Source organism: Palaemon carinicauda, chromosome 9 (genome assembly GCF_036898095.1).
Source record: "Palaemon carinicauda isolate YSFRI2023 chromosome 9, ASM3689809v2, whole genome shotgun sequence".
Classification (NCBI taxonomy): domain Eukaryota; kingdom Metazoa; phylum Arthropoda; class Malacostraca; order Decapoda; family Palaemonidae; genus Palaemon; species Palaemon carinicauda.
Genome location: NC_090733.1, coordinates 92,073,988 through 92,086,487, shown reverse-complemented (window position 1 = coordinate 92,086,487; position 12,500 = coordinate 92,073,988).

Here is a 12,500-nt window from a genome sequence, read left to right as displayed (position 1 = left end):
GGCTTGTAAGTATGGCGGCACGGAGTAAATTTTCCCACGACGTGACGTATGCGCTGGAGATCGTCGGAGGAGGTTGTAGAAAGAAAAAATTTGGCAGGGACGACCAACGGGTCGCCATACACCATTTCAGCTGCCAAGACGTCGAGGGCGTCTTTAGGAGTGGTCCTTAGTCCTAGGAGGACCCAGGGAAGATGAGTAAACCAGTTGCAATCCTTGCAGCGGGACATCAAAGCGGCTTTGAGGGTGCGAGGAAAACGTTCAACCATTCCATTGGCAGCGGGGTTGTAGGCTGTTGTCTGATGTAGGGTGATGCCTAGGAGATTCGCTAATGACGTCCACAATTGAGAGGTGAAAGTGGTTCCCCTGTCAGAAGTCATATGCTCAGGGATACCGAATCTTGAAATCCATCCAGAGAGTAAGGCAGATGTACATGAGGCGGACGTTGCAGTTTCAATGGGAATGGCTTCAGGCCAACGAGTGGAGTGGTCGAGGACGGTAAATAGGTAACGATGTCCTTGTGATGTGGGTAGGGGGCCTACAACGTCGACGTGAATGTGTGCGAAACGACGCTGAGGTTGAGGAAAGGTGCCCACTCCTGAATCCGTGTGTCGATGTACTTTGGAAGTTTGGCAAGAAGTACAGGCGCAAACTCAATCCTTAGCATCCTTAGAAATGCTGTGCCAAATGAACTTTGCCTTCAGCAGCTGTGCAGTAGAACGGCACGAGGGATGTGAAAGGCCATGGATGAAATCAAACACCTGTCTGCACATGGGAGCAGGAATCCAAAGTCGCGGTCTACCAGTACTGACGTCACAGAGAAGGGTGGTGTTGGAGTCTTCGAGGGGAAAATCTTCCCAACGGAGGGAAGTGCAGGATGTCCTACAAGCTTGATACTCTGGATCCTGTCGTTGGGCTTCAGCCAGGGCGTTGTAATCCAATCCCAGTTGAAATGCAGCCAACGTGTTTCTTGACAGGGCATCGGCAACGGGATTCTTTTTCCCAGGGACGTATTGGAGGGTGCAATTGTATTCAGCCACGGCGGAGAGATGTCGGCGTTGACGGGCGGACCAGGCGTCAGACTGTCGAGTGAAGGCGTGCACCAGAGGCATGTGGTCTGTGCGAATGACGAAGGGCGCACCTTCTAAGAAATGGCGAAAGTGACGGACAGCCAAGTGCACTGCCAGCAATTCTCGATCGAAGGTAGAATAACCCGATTCTGCCTTGGACAGTTTTCTGCTGAAGAAGGCCAATGGGCGGGGCGAGCCTTTGACCACCTGCTCGAGTACTGCACCAATAGCGACGTCGCTGGCATCGGTGGAGAGGAGAGGGGCGTGTGGGATAGGAAAAGTGAGAGCCGCAGCAGTTGATAGGGCCTTCTTTGCATTGCAGATGGCTGCTTCTTGAAGGGGACCCCACTTCAGGTCCTTCGGCTTGCCCTTGAGGGAGGCGTAGAGGGGAGCAAGAGTGGCGGCAATGGTTGGCAGAAAACGGTGATAATAGTTGATCATGCCCAAGAATTCCTGCAGAGCTTTGACGGTCGAGGGCACGGGGAGGTTCTGAACGGCTGCTACCTTCTCAGGGAGGGGGTGGACACCTTCAGGAGTGATGCGGTGCCCTAAGAACGACACTTCGTTGGTGCCAAAGGTAACCTTGTCGTACCGGACTACAAGGCTGTTTTGTTGCAGGTGGTCGAGCACGATGCACAGGCGAAGGAGGTGTTCCTCTTTTGAGGAGGAGAACACAAGTATGTCGTCCACATAACATACACAGAAAGGGAGGTCCCCTAAGATGCCATCCATGAGACGTTATAACGTTGCCCCAGCATTACGAAGGCCAAAACAGGAGTAATTGAAGGTGTATGTACCAGACGGAGTGGTGATGGCGGTCTTGGGGATGTCTTCTGGGTTCATAGGCACCTGATAATACCCCTTCAGGAGGTCGAGCGTAGAGAAAACTTTCACTTTGTGCAGGTAGGAGTTCACATCGGCAATGTTTGGGAGGGGGTAGTGATCCGGTTCTGTTTGCATGTTCAGGCACCTGTAATCCCCGCACGGAAGGAGGGAGCCGTCTTTCTTCAGAACGATGTGTAAGGGTGACGACCATGGGCTGGAGGCCTTTTGGCAAAGGCCCATTTTCTCCATTTTGGCGAACGTCTGTTTGGCGGCTGCCAATCGTTCCGGTGCCAGACGTCTGAATTTTGCGAAGACTAGGGGTCCCGTCGTCTTGATATGGTGATAAATACCGTGCTTGGCAGGAACCGTGGGCGTTTGGTGAGGTTCTGGACGGAAAACTTCCGGGTACGACGTGAGGAGGTGGGCGTAGGCCTCCGTGGGTAAGCTGATGTGGAGAGCGAGGTTAGAGGGGGCGGGTTGAAGTGGTGTCGACAAGTACGAGTCTGCGTTGACCATTCGTCGGTGGGCGACATCGACCAGAAGGTGGAAATGAGAGAGGAAATCCGCACCGAGGATTGGCATTGTGACGTCAGCAACGAGAAACTTCCAATTGAATTTACCATTTCCGAACGATAATGTGAGGTTCTCGTAACCGTAGGTGGGTATCGCAGATCCGTTGGCAGGTACCAAGCGGACGTCGGCAGATGTAGACAGACTACGTCGTGCCTTGAAGAGTTTCCTTGGCAAAAGAGAACGACAAGCACCCGTGTCTACCAAAAATCGCACGCCCGTTCCTGCATCCTGTAAAAAAAAAAAGATTAGAAACATGGGAGGCCACCGCCACAAGTGATGGCCAACTTACACGTTTTTTGGCCACTGACAATCCTTGGCACATTTCTTCGCGGTTGCCCCGAATCTGAAGTGGTAGTAGCAAAACTACAGCGGATGGGAGGTAGTAAGTGGCTGTAGAAGTCGTTCGTTGGGGCGCGAGCAATTGGTGGGTAGTGGGCGGCTTTGTCGCCGCTTCGGCACGTCACGGGGTAGGCGTGTATGTCGTACGGCATTCATATCAGCTTCGGTTGATGTTGAATAGGCATCCTCGTCGTCAGGGGTGGAGGCGTTGATGGAGGTCTTGAAGTGGCTGTCCTTAAGGGCGTCGGCTTTGGTCATCAAGTCCTTTATGGGTAAACTATCGACATCGGGTATGGCAGCACGTACAGGTTCGGGTAAACGGCGTATCCAAAGGGCACGAAGTAGGTTCACCTCACGAGGAGAGCCGTCTGCGGCAGGTTGAAGGCGAGCGATACTGGTCATTTCCCTGAGGGCAAGCGAAGCCCTTTGGTCCCCCAACAGTTGTTGCGAGAGCTGAAAAAGCTTTGCTATACGGGCGGCTGGCGACGGCGAGTACTGCTGCAGAATGTATGTTTTGAGGGCGTCATACGCTATTGGGGTGTCTCCTTGTTCACAAAGCCAGTCGGATATTTCTGGGAAGGTGTCCTCGGGTATCGCCGCGAGAACATAATCCGCTTTGGTGGTTGAGCGAGTCACGCCCCTGATACGAAAGTGGACTTCTGCGCGCTGAAACCAAGCAAACACCTCTCCCCTGGCGAACGGTGAAAGTTTCAATGGGTCGGCCGCAGCGCCAACTGCTGTAGTAGAGTCCGTCTCCGTCATAGTACCAACGATGGAGGGGCGAGGGAGGTGGGGATGGAAGGCAGTGGAAGCGAGTCGACTTCCGGGGTCACCAATGTGACGGTGCCGCGTGAGGGTTGTGAACTCAAAGGCAGGATGCAATCAACTGAGTTATATTGTTATAGAACACTCTCCTTTATATACAAAACCTCAAGGCAACAGGACATAACAAGTTAAGAAGACAGACAATGTTACAGAGGAAACAGCAGACATGAATTTTCATGTTCGTTTAGTGCGAGGGAAGAGCGAAGATACAAGCATAATATATGCAAAAGGAATTATGTACAATTGTGTGACACACGGTTGGTACATACGTTTCAAGAAATTTATTTTTTGGTTAAAACTGGAAAGGAAGAAAAACAAATATTCTACCCTAAGCTTCACCAGGTAAATCAATAGGTTTTGGTGAAGGGGTTTTTATCTATATTTTTGAATGTGCTAAAAGTCTTTAATGAACAATTCACGACATAATCATTGAATAATATCTAATCGAATTTTTTAAAGTATTTTGTATAAAATACCCCGTACCATGGAATCTCAATTGTTTTTATTCATTTGATATAAAAAAATTATAGCCACATATCAGAGGGAAACTTTTGCTCAATATCTTTTTAGTCCCTGCAGGCTCTCCCTTTCACTTTCCCTCCTAATATTCATGAATGAATATACTGTCTTATCTACTTTTTCTTTTGATTTCCCATAAGACATTTCATACATCCCTATATTTTGGTCACTTGACCCAAAATGTATTTTGTGACCATTCCTTGCCGTTAGTATTCATTTTTAATAATTATTTATAACTACAAACTTACAAAATATGTACAGCTACTTCTAAATGATAGTTGAATTTATTCAGTTATACAATAAAAGTAAACATTTGAATTCCTTCTTCTAATAATATTAGTGTTAAGAGGGAGCTAGGAAATGCCAAATAAGAGTCAGACACTAGAGATACTATTTTCTGTGGGATTGGTAGGTATACTGTTTCCCAATATTAAAAATATTTTGATAACATCTCAATTTCTTTTTAAGTGCATTCCCACGTCAATAACTCCGCAAGCTTCCTTTCCTTACATATACTACACTAGTGGTACTTATTAACATAATAAGTGTTTCTTTTTATCCGCATGACACACAAATATTTTTACGTGAAATCACCAGAGGGTTTATCGATAGTTACCAGTCTTCAGTTTCATGGGCAATGAATCTCACTTTGAAATCCTTTATGGATATTACGATTCGTAGTTTGCTTCACTCAGGTTCAATCTTTCCTACATTCACTCATAATATTATTTCCAAATATTCTTATGACTAGACTACACCATTCTTTTACCATATGTCTCAACAGTCTTGAAATAATTTTTTCAAAGCTTTATTTGCCATTCAAACATTATTCTTAGCTTGAATTTATTTTTTTCCAGATTTAATTTTATAATCTGTATATTACCCCTCCCCCTTTATCCAATACCTTCCTCCTATGAAACTTTGAGCTATTCAGTATTATATTCATGGCATATTATCTTTGAACCATAAACCTCGATGATTCGAGTTCAGGTAGAAAATAAAAAATATTTATAATTCTAAAGAGGCTATCATAACTTCTGGCGACCTTCGAAATAGAGGAATTAGCAAACATCCATAGTGTTAGACTACATTGATGGTGATGAAAATTGTGATTTTTGGATTGATTGAAGTAACAAACTCACTTTCTACCTCAGTTATTGGATACTTTACTAGTGATTGACAACCTATTAATATCCTTAAGGATATCTCTTCTATCTATAAGAGCTATAGTAGCTAAACGATGCATATATATTTTGACGTGGATTGCAGTTGATATGTTCTATAAATTTTAAGATTAGGAGAGCATAACACCAGCAATATATCAAGAGAGAATTGAAAGGGGTAATAAGAGAGAGAGAGAGAGAGAGAGAGAGAGAGAGAGAGAGAGAGAGAGAGAGAGAGAGAGAGAGAGAGAGAGAGAGAGAGAGAGTGTGTGTGTGTGTTTTCATAGCACGACGATCCAAGGTCGATTACATTATTCTATGTTTATGTTCCCCCATTTCCCTCAGTGTGAGGCACCTCGTATATCAACCAGAGAGTTGCTTATGCATCTTCCGGTGTTTTTTTTTTTTTTTTTTTTTTTTTTGTATCTTCCAGTCTTGGATGGTCGGAGATGCATCTTAGGTGTTTATCGAGCTTATTCTTAAACACATCTACGATCACTTCTGATATGTTTCTTAGAAGAGCTGGCAGCGCATTAAATAGTCGCTGCATTATCGATGCTGGTGCATAGTGGATTAATGTCCTTTGTGCCTTTCTTAGTTTTCCTGGTATAGTTTTGGGCACTATTAATCTACCTCGGCTTTCTCTTTTTGATATTTTTAGCTCCATGATGTTTTCAGGAATTCCTTCGATTTGTTTCCATGCTTGTATTATCATGTAGAGTTTTCTTCTCCTTTCTAGACTGTATAATTTTAAAATTTGCAGCCTTTCCCAGTAGTCAAGATCCTTAACTTCTTCTATTCTAGCAGTAAAGGACCTTTGTACACTCTCTATTTGTGCAATATCCCTTTGGTAGTGTGGGTACCATATCAAATTGCTGTACTCGAGTGTACTAAGTACATAAGTTTTGTAGAGCATAATCATGTGTTCAGCTTTTCTTGTTTTAAAGTGTCTGAATAGCATTCCCATTGTTACTTTACATTTAGCCAACAGTGTTGCTATTTGGTCGTTGCATAACATATTCCTGTTTAATATTACACCAATATTGCTTCCTTGTTTGTGGTTGTCTCGTTATTAGGTCCCCTGTATGCATATACCATTCTTTCTCTGTTTCCATAGTTTATTGATTCGAATTTATCAGAGTTAAATACCATCCTATTTATCTCTGCCCATTCATATATTCTGTTTAGATCTCTTTGTAATGAGTTCCTATCTTCATCACAAGTAATTTCTCTACTTATTCTTGTGTCATCGGCGAAACTTTTCACTACAGAGTCATTACCATTACAGTCTATGTCTGAGATCATAATAACAAACAGCAGTGCAGCTAATACCGTACCCTTTTGCACGCCATATATTACCTGAGCTTCATCTGATTTCATTTGCCACCACTATCTGTTTTCTGTTTTGTAGAAATTCTTTTATCCATTTTCCTATCTTTTCCTTAGTATTGTGCTTCCTAATTTTTTTTTATCTAATATACTATGGTCTACCTTGTCAAAGGCTTTTGCAAAATCTAGATATACCACATCTGTTTCTTTTTCACTTATCATATTTTTATATATGTTTTCATAGTGTGTATCAGTTGGGTTTGTATACATTTTCCGGGCACAAAACCGTGTTGATCTATATTAAACAGATTATTTTTAACCAAATGATTCATTATTTACTTTTTTATTACCCTTTCATACACTTTCATAATATGTGATGTTAGACTAACTGGTCTATAATTGCTTGTCTCTAGTCTTGATCCACTTTTGAAAATATGGGTTATATAGGCTAATTTATGTTCAACATATATCTCGCTCATATCTACACTTTGTCTTACCAGTTTTGCAAGTGGCCTCGCGATAGTGTGTGCATTTTTTTTTTAACCAAAATCGCTGGAACTCCAGCTGGCCCGGCCACTGATCCATTTTTAATTTCACTTATAGCCTGCAAAATATCTGCTTCAATGATATCTATATCCGTTAGATATTCAATATTTTCTTCCATCATTTCTGCTTCATTATTCTCATTCTTGGCGTGAATTCACTCTTATATTTTTCTGCTAATATGTTGCATATTTCCTTTTTTTTTTATTCGTTAACCGTCCTTCAATTCTTAGAGGGCCTATTTCTAATTTCCCTTTATTCATCTTTTTTGCATAGGAGTAAGATACTTTCGGGTTTTTCTTGATATTTTGAAGTGCCCACTCTTCTAAGTCCCTTTTTTTCATTTTCTTTAGATCGTATAATCTTTTTTTCTTCATTTTCTATCTTACTTTTTATTTCCTTAATTTTCCATACATTTTTTTCTCTTGCAAGATTTTTCTTCCACTTTCTAATTGTCTGAAATAAGATCCTTCTGTCTCTCGGTATGAATTCTGATGTTTTTTTTTTTTTTTTTTTTTTTTTTTTTTTTTTTTTTTTTTTTGCTTCGGTACATATTTTTCAACAATTTTTCCAGTAATTTGTACAATATATCCGTATTTACCTGTATATTATCACTTACGAATACATTTTTTCAATATTTGTTCAATTCTTCATTTATTTCTGACCATTTCTTATTCTTACCATAGAAATTATATTTTCCATATCCTTCCATCGATTTACTTTGGAATGAACTATTTTTCTATGACATCGTGGTTTGAAATTCCCGTGTTATACACTATTATTTCTATAACATAATTCACCTCATTCACAAATACTAAATCTAGCATATTGTACTTTCTTGTTGGAATGTGGTTTATTTGTTGCATATTATGTTCTAATAGCATATCTTGAAGCTTTTAAAACTGTCTCTTATCTTCTGCGTTACTATTACTCCCTTTTTTATATGTATATGTATACAACCGCTTTCTTCTATCCGTTCTTTCAAATCCACGAAAGGAAAGTTAAAACCTTTGGATGGGAGTATATTCCAGTCTTTTTTATTTCTACATATATCATCTATTATTTTTCCATTATTACATCAAAATCCATAGTATTTTATGGTCTGTAAACTACAATATCCACTAATTTTTTATATTCAAATTCTACCGCAATCAATTTAAATTCTGTGTTGCTGTATTTTTCACCGACTTTTCCTTGATTTATGTCTCTTCCATTTATTGCGGTTCCCCCTTGATTCCTATTTGTTCTGGCTGATCTATATGTTTGGAAACCCTTGGGAATACCATGTTTCACTTATATTTGATATATCTTTTTTTTTTTTCAATGTAGGTTAGTTCTTCTAAGAACTCTATTTTCCTTTTGGAGTTACTCGTGACTAAACCCTGTGCTTTCATCACTATTATGGTTTGTGTTTCATCCCCATTATCTAATATTGGTAATAATATGGATTCTCCCATGCTTCCTTCCTGTTCTGATATGATGTTTTTTTCTTCATTTCCAGCAATTCTGCCATTAGAAAATCCAACTTTTTTAATAGATTTGCTCTTCGCCTTCATATTTATTTTTGTGTGTATACCTGTAATTATCCCCATATCTGCACCAACTCCTGGCATTATGGATGCATTCTTTGTAGTTGCGCTCTTATTGTGCATATATGGGTTGAGAGAGAGAGAGAGAGAGAGAGAGAGAGAGAGAGAGAGAGAGAGAGAGAGAGAGAGAGAGAGAATGTATATTTTACATGTTACCCATAAATGATGACAATTTCATCGTCAGGGCACCTTGTGTTTTTATTTCACAAGAGCTGTAAATTTGAAAAATACTTATGCCAGTTTATCATCTTTTTTTTCTCTTTCTCGCAAATTTGACCCGTGTTCCTTATGGTCAGCTAATAAATAGGTACATAAATTTGGGTGAATAAAATTATTCTCAATCTTGAAAAGAACGTATCCCTCTGTTCCACTTATGGACCTTCGAACACAGATTAACAGCTGCATGTGTTATTAATGAGAGAGAGAGAGAGAGAGAGAGAGAGAGAGAGAGAGAGAGAGAGAGAGAGAGAGAGAGAGAGAGATCAAAGCTTTTAGTGATAATCGTGATTTCATAATAATTTGTATATATCAGAAAACCAACAGTGAATTAGATTACAATAATATATTAAATAAATTCATTTGAAATTAATTCTCTATAAATATAGGTAAGGAAACTGAAAAACATTCCATACCATATTTTCAATAAATTGTGAATATTTGCAATCATGATTACATACATGCTGTATACTATCATTATTATTATTATTATTATTATTATTATTATTATTATTATTATTATTATTATTATTATTATTACTATTATTATTATTACATGCAAAGCTACAAGCCTAGTTGGAGAAGCAGGATGCTATAAGTTCAAGGGTCCTAACAGGGAAAATAGCCCAGTACGGAAAGGAAACAAGGAAAATTAAGATATTTCAATATAATCAACAACATCTAAATGAATATTTCTTATATAAACTAAAAAACTTTAACAAAACAAGAGGAAGAAAAACTAGATAGAAAAGTGTACCCGGAGTGTGCTTGGAGACCTTGTCTATTTTGTCTAATGCTAGAAGATCCTGTTTTTTTTTTTTTGTGTGTGTGTATGTGTGTGTGTAATGCATTGAGACCTTTTCTGTTTTGTCTAATGCCAGGAGGCCTTGTTTGCTTTTGCTAATGCCATGAGACTTTTTCTATTTTGTTAAATGCCAAGAGACCTTGTCTGTTTTGTCAGATGCCAGGAGACATTCTCTATCTTTATCTAATACTGAGAGACCTAATCTATTTTGCCTAATGCTTTCAGACATTGCCTATTTTTCAGATGTCAGGAGACCTTGTCTGTTTTATCTAATGTCTGTAGACCTTGCCTGTTTTGTCAGATGCCAGGGGACCTTGTTTGTGTTGTCCAATGCCAAGAAGTCTTTGTCTGTTTTGTCAGATATCAGGAGACCTTGCTTGTTTTGTCTAATACCAAGAAACCTCGACTGTTTTGTCAAATGCCAGTAGATCTTGTCTGTTTTGTCAGATGCCAGTAGATCTTGTCTATTTTGTCTAATGACAAGAGACATTGTCTGTTTTGTGAAATGCCTACAGACCTTGTCTGCTTTAGCCAAGAGACCTTGTCTGTTTTGTCTAATGCCAAAAGACCTTTTCTGTTTTGTGAGATGCCTAAAGACCTTGTCTGTTTTGCCTAATGCCAAGAGACCTTGTCTGTTTTGTGTAATGATAAAATACCTTGTCTGTTTTGTGAGATGCCTACAGACCTTGTCTGTTTTGTATAATGCCAAGAGTCCTAGTCTCTTTTGACTAATGCCAAGAGACCTTGTCTGTTATGTGAGATGCCTACAGACCTTGTCTGTTTTGTCTAATGCCAAGAGGCCATGTCTGTTTTGTGAGATGCCTACAGACCTTGCTGTTTTTTCAAGTGCCAAGAGACCTTGTCTGTTTTGTCTAATGCTAAGAGACCTTGACTGTTTCGTGAGATGCCTACAGACCTTGTCTGTTTTGTTTAATGCCAAGAGACCTTTTCTGTTTTGTCTAATGCCAAGAGACCTTGTCTCTTTTGTGAGATGCCTAAAGACCTTTTATGTTTTCTCTAATGCCAAGAGACCTTGTCTATTGTGTGTAATGATAAAAGACCTTGTCTGTCTTGTGAGATGTCTAAGGACCTTGTCTGTTTTGTAAAATGCCAAGAGTCCTAGTCTCTTTTGTCTAATGCCAAGAGACCTTGTCTGTTTTGTGAGATGCCTACAGACCTTGTCTGCTTTGTTTAATGCCAAGAGACCTTTTCTGTTTTGTCTAATGCCAAGAGCCCTTGTCTATTTTGTGTAATGATAAAAGACCTTGTCTGTTTTGTGAGATGCCTACAGACCTTGTCTGTTTTGTATAATGCCGAGAGTCCTAGTCTCTTTTATCTAATGCCTACAGACCTTGTCTGTTTTGCCTAGTGCCAAGAGACCTTGTCTGTTTTGTCTAATACTAAGACACCTTGACTGTTTTGTGAGATGCCTACAGACCTTGTCTGTTTTGTCTAATGCCAAGAGACCTTTTCTGTTTTGTCTAATGCCAAGAGACCTTGTCTGTTTTGTCAGATTTTTGGAGGCCTTTTCTGTGTTGATTATTGCTAGGAAATTGTGTCGGTTTTGTTTGACACCAGGAAAACTGGTCTGTTTTGTTAAATGCCAAGAGACCTTTTTTATTTTTTCAGATGCCAGAAGACCTTGTCTTTTTTGTAATGCCAAGAGACTTTGTCTGTTTTGTCAGATGCCAGGAAGACTGGTCTGTTTTATCTGATGCCATGAAAACTTGCCTGCTTTATCAGATGCTAGGAAACCTTATATGTTTTGTTAAATGCCAAGAGACCTTTTGTATTTTTTCAGATGCCAAAAGACCTTGTCTTTTTTGTAATGCCAAGAGAATTTGTCTGTTTTGTCAGCTGCTAGGACACCTTGTCTGTTTTGTTTAATTCCTAGCAAACTTGTCTGTTTTGTCCAATGCCAAGAAACCTTGCCTGTTGTGTCGGATGCCAGGAAACTTTGGCTTTTTTTTCCTGATACCAGGAAACCTTGTCTGTTTAGCTTGATGCCAGGAAACGTTCTCTTTGGTCTAGTGCTAAGAAACCCTGTCTGTTTTGTCTGATGGCAGCTCGAGACGGAGTTTAGACTGCCCTGAGTTCCTTAAAGAAGACCTCACTACGCCCTTGATTTTCTTTTACATCCCCAGTCCTTTTGATCCTTCGAATTTGCTGGTATTCAGTCGGTATCAACTTGAACTAAGTCAAATGATAGAATTCCATATTTGGTATTACCATAATCCTTCCTAGTTTTACTTTTGGAAATAAACTCTGGTTTTTATTCATCAAACATTGAAATGCATTATTTTGTTGGAGATGTTAGTACTAAATGTAATACATATTTTAATACCTCGGTTTTATTTATCTATGAGTTTGGTTACTATTTATCTATGAATATATATTCGCAAATAGAATTAGTTATTACTGGAGAGGTTCGTCTATCTTATTCTTAGAAGATGTAATATTTATGTTATCAGGTTTTTAAAGCAAGAAAAAGCAGTGATCGAGACATTCTGATAATTAATTGATCTCTCGTAAGAAGGTTTTAGGTAATGTACTGTATGTGTCTTACACACACTCGTACACTGTAAAGGTATTTTCTTTTTCTTAAATCTTGCTCTTTCCCTGCACTGTTAACAGAACCTGTTTAAGCTTGCCTTTTTTATGCATTAGTCTGTTTCCATTTGTGTGATATTCTTGCTCAGAATTGCTT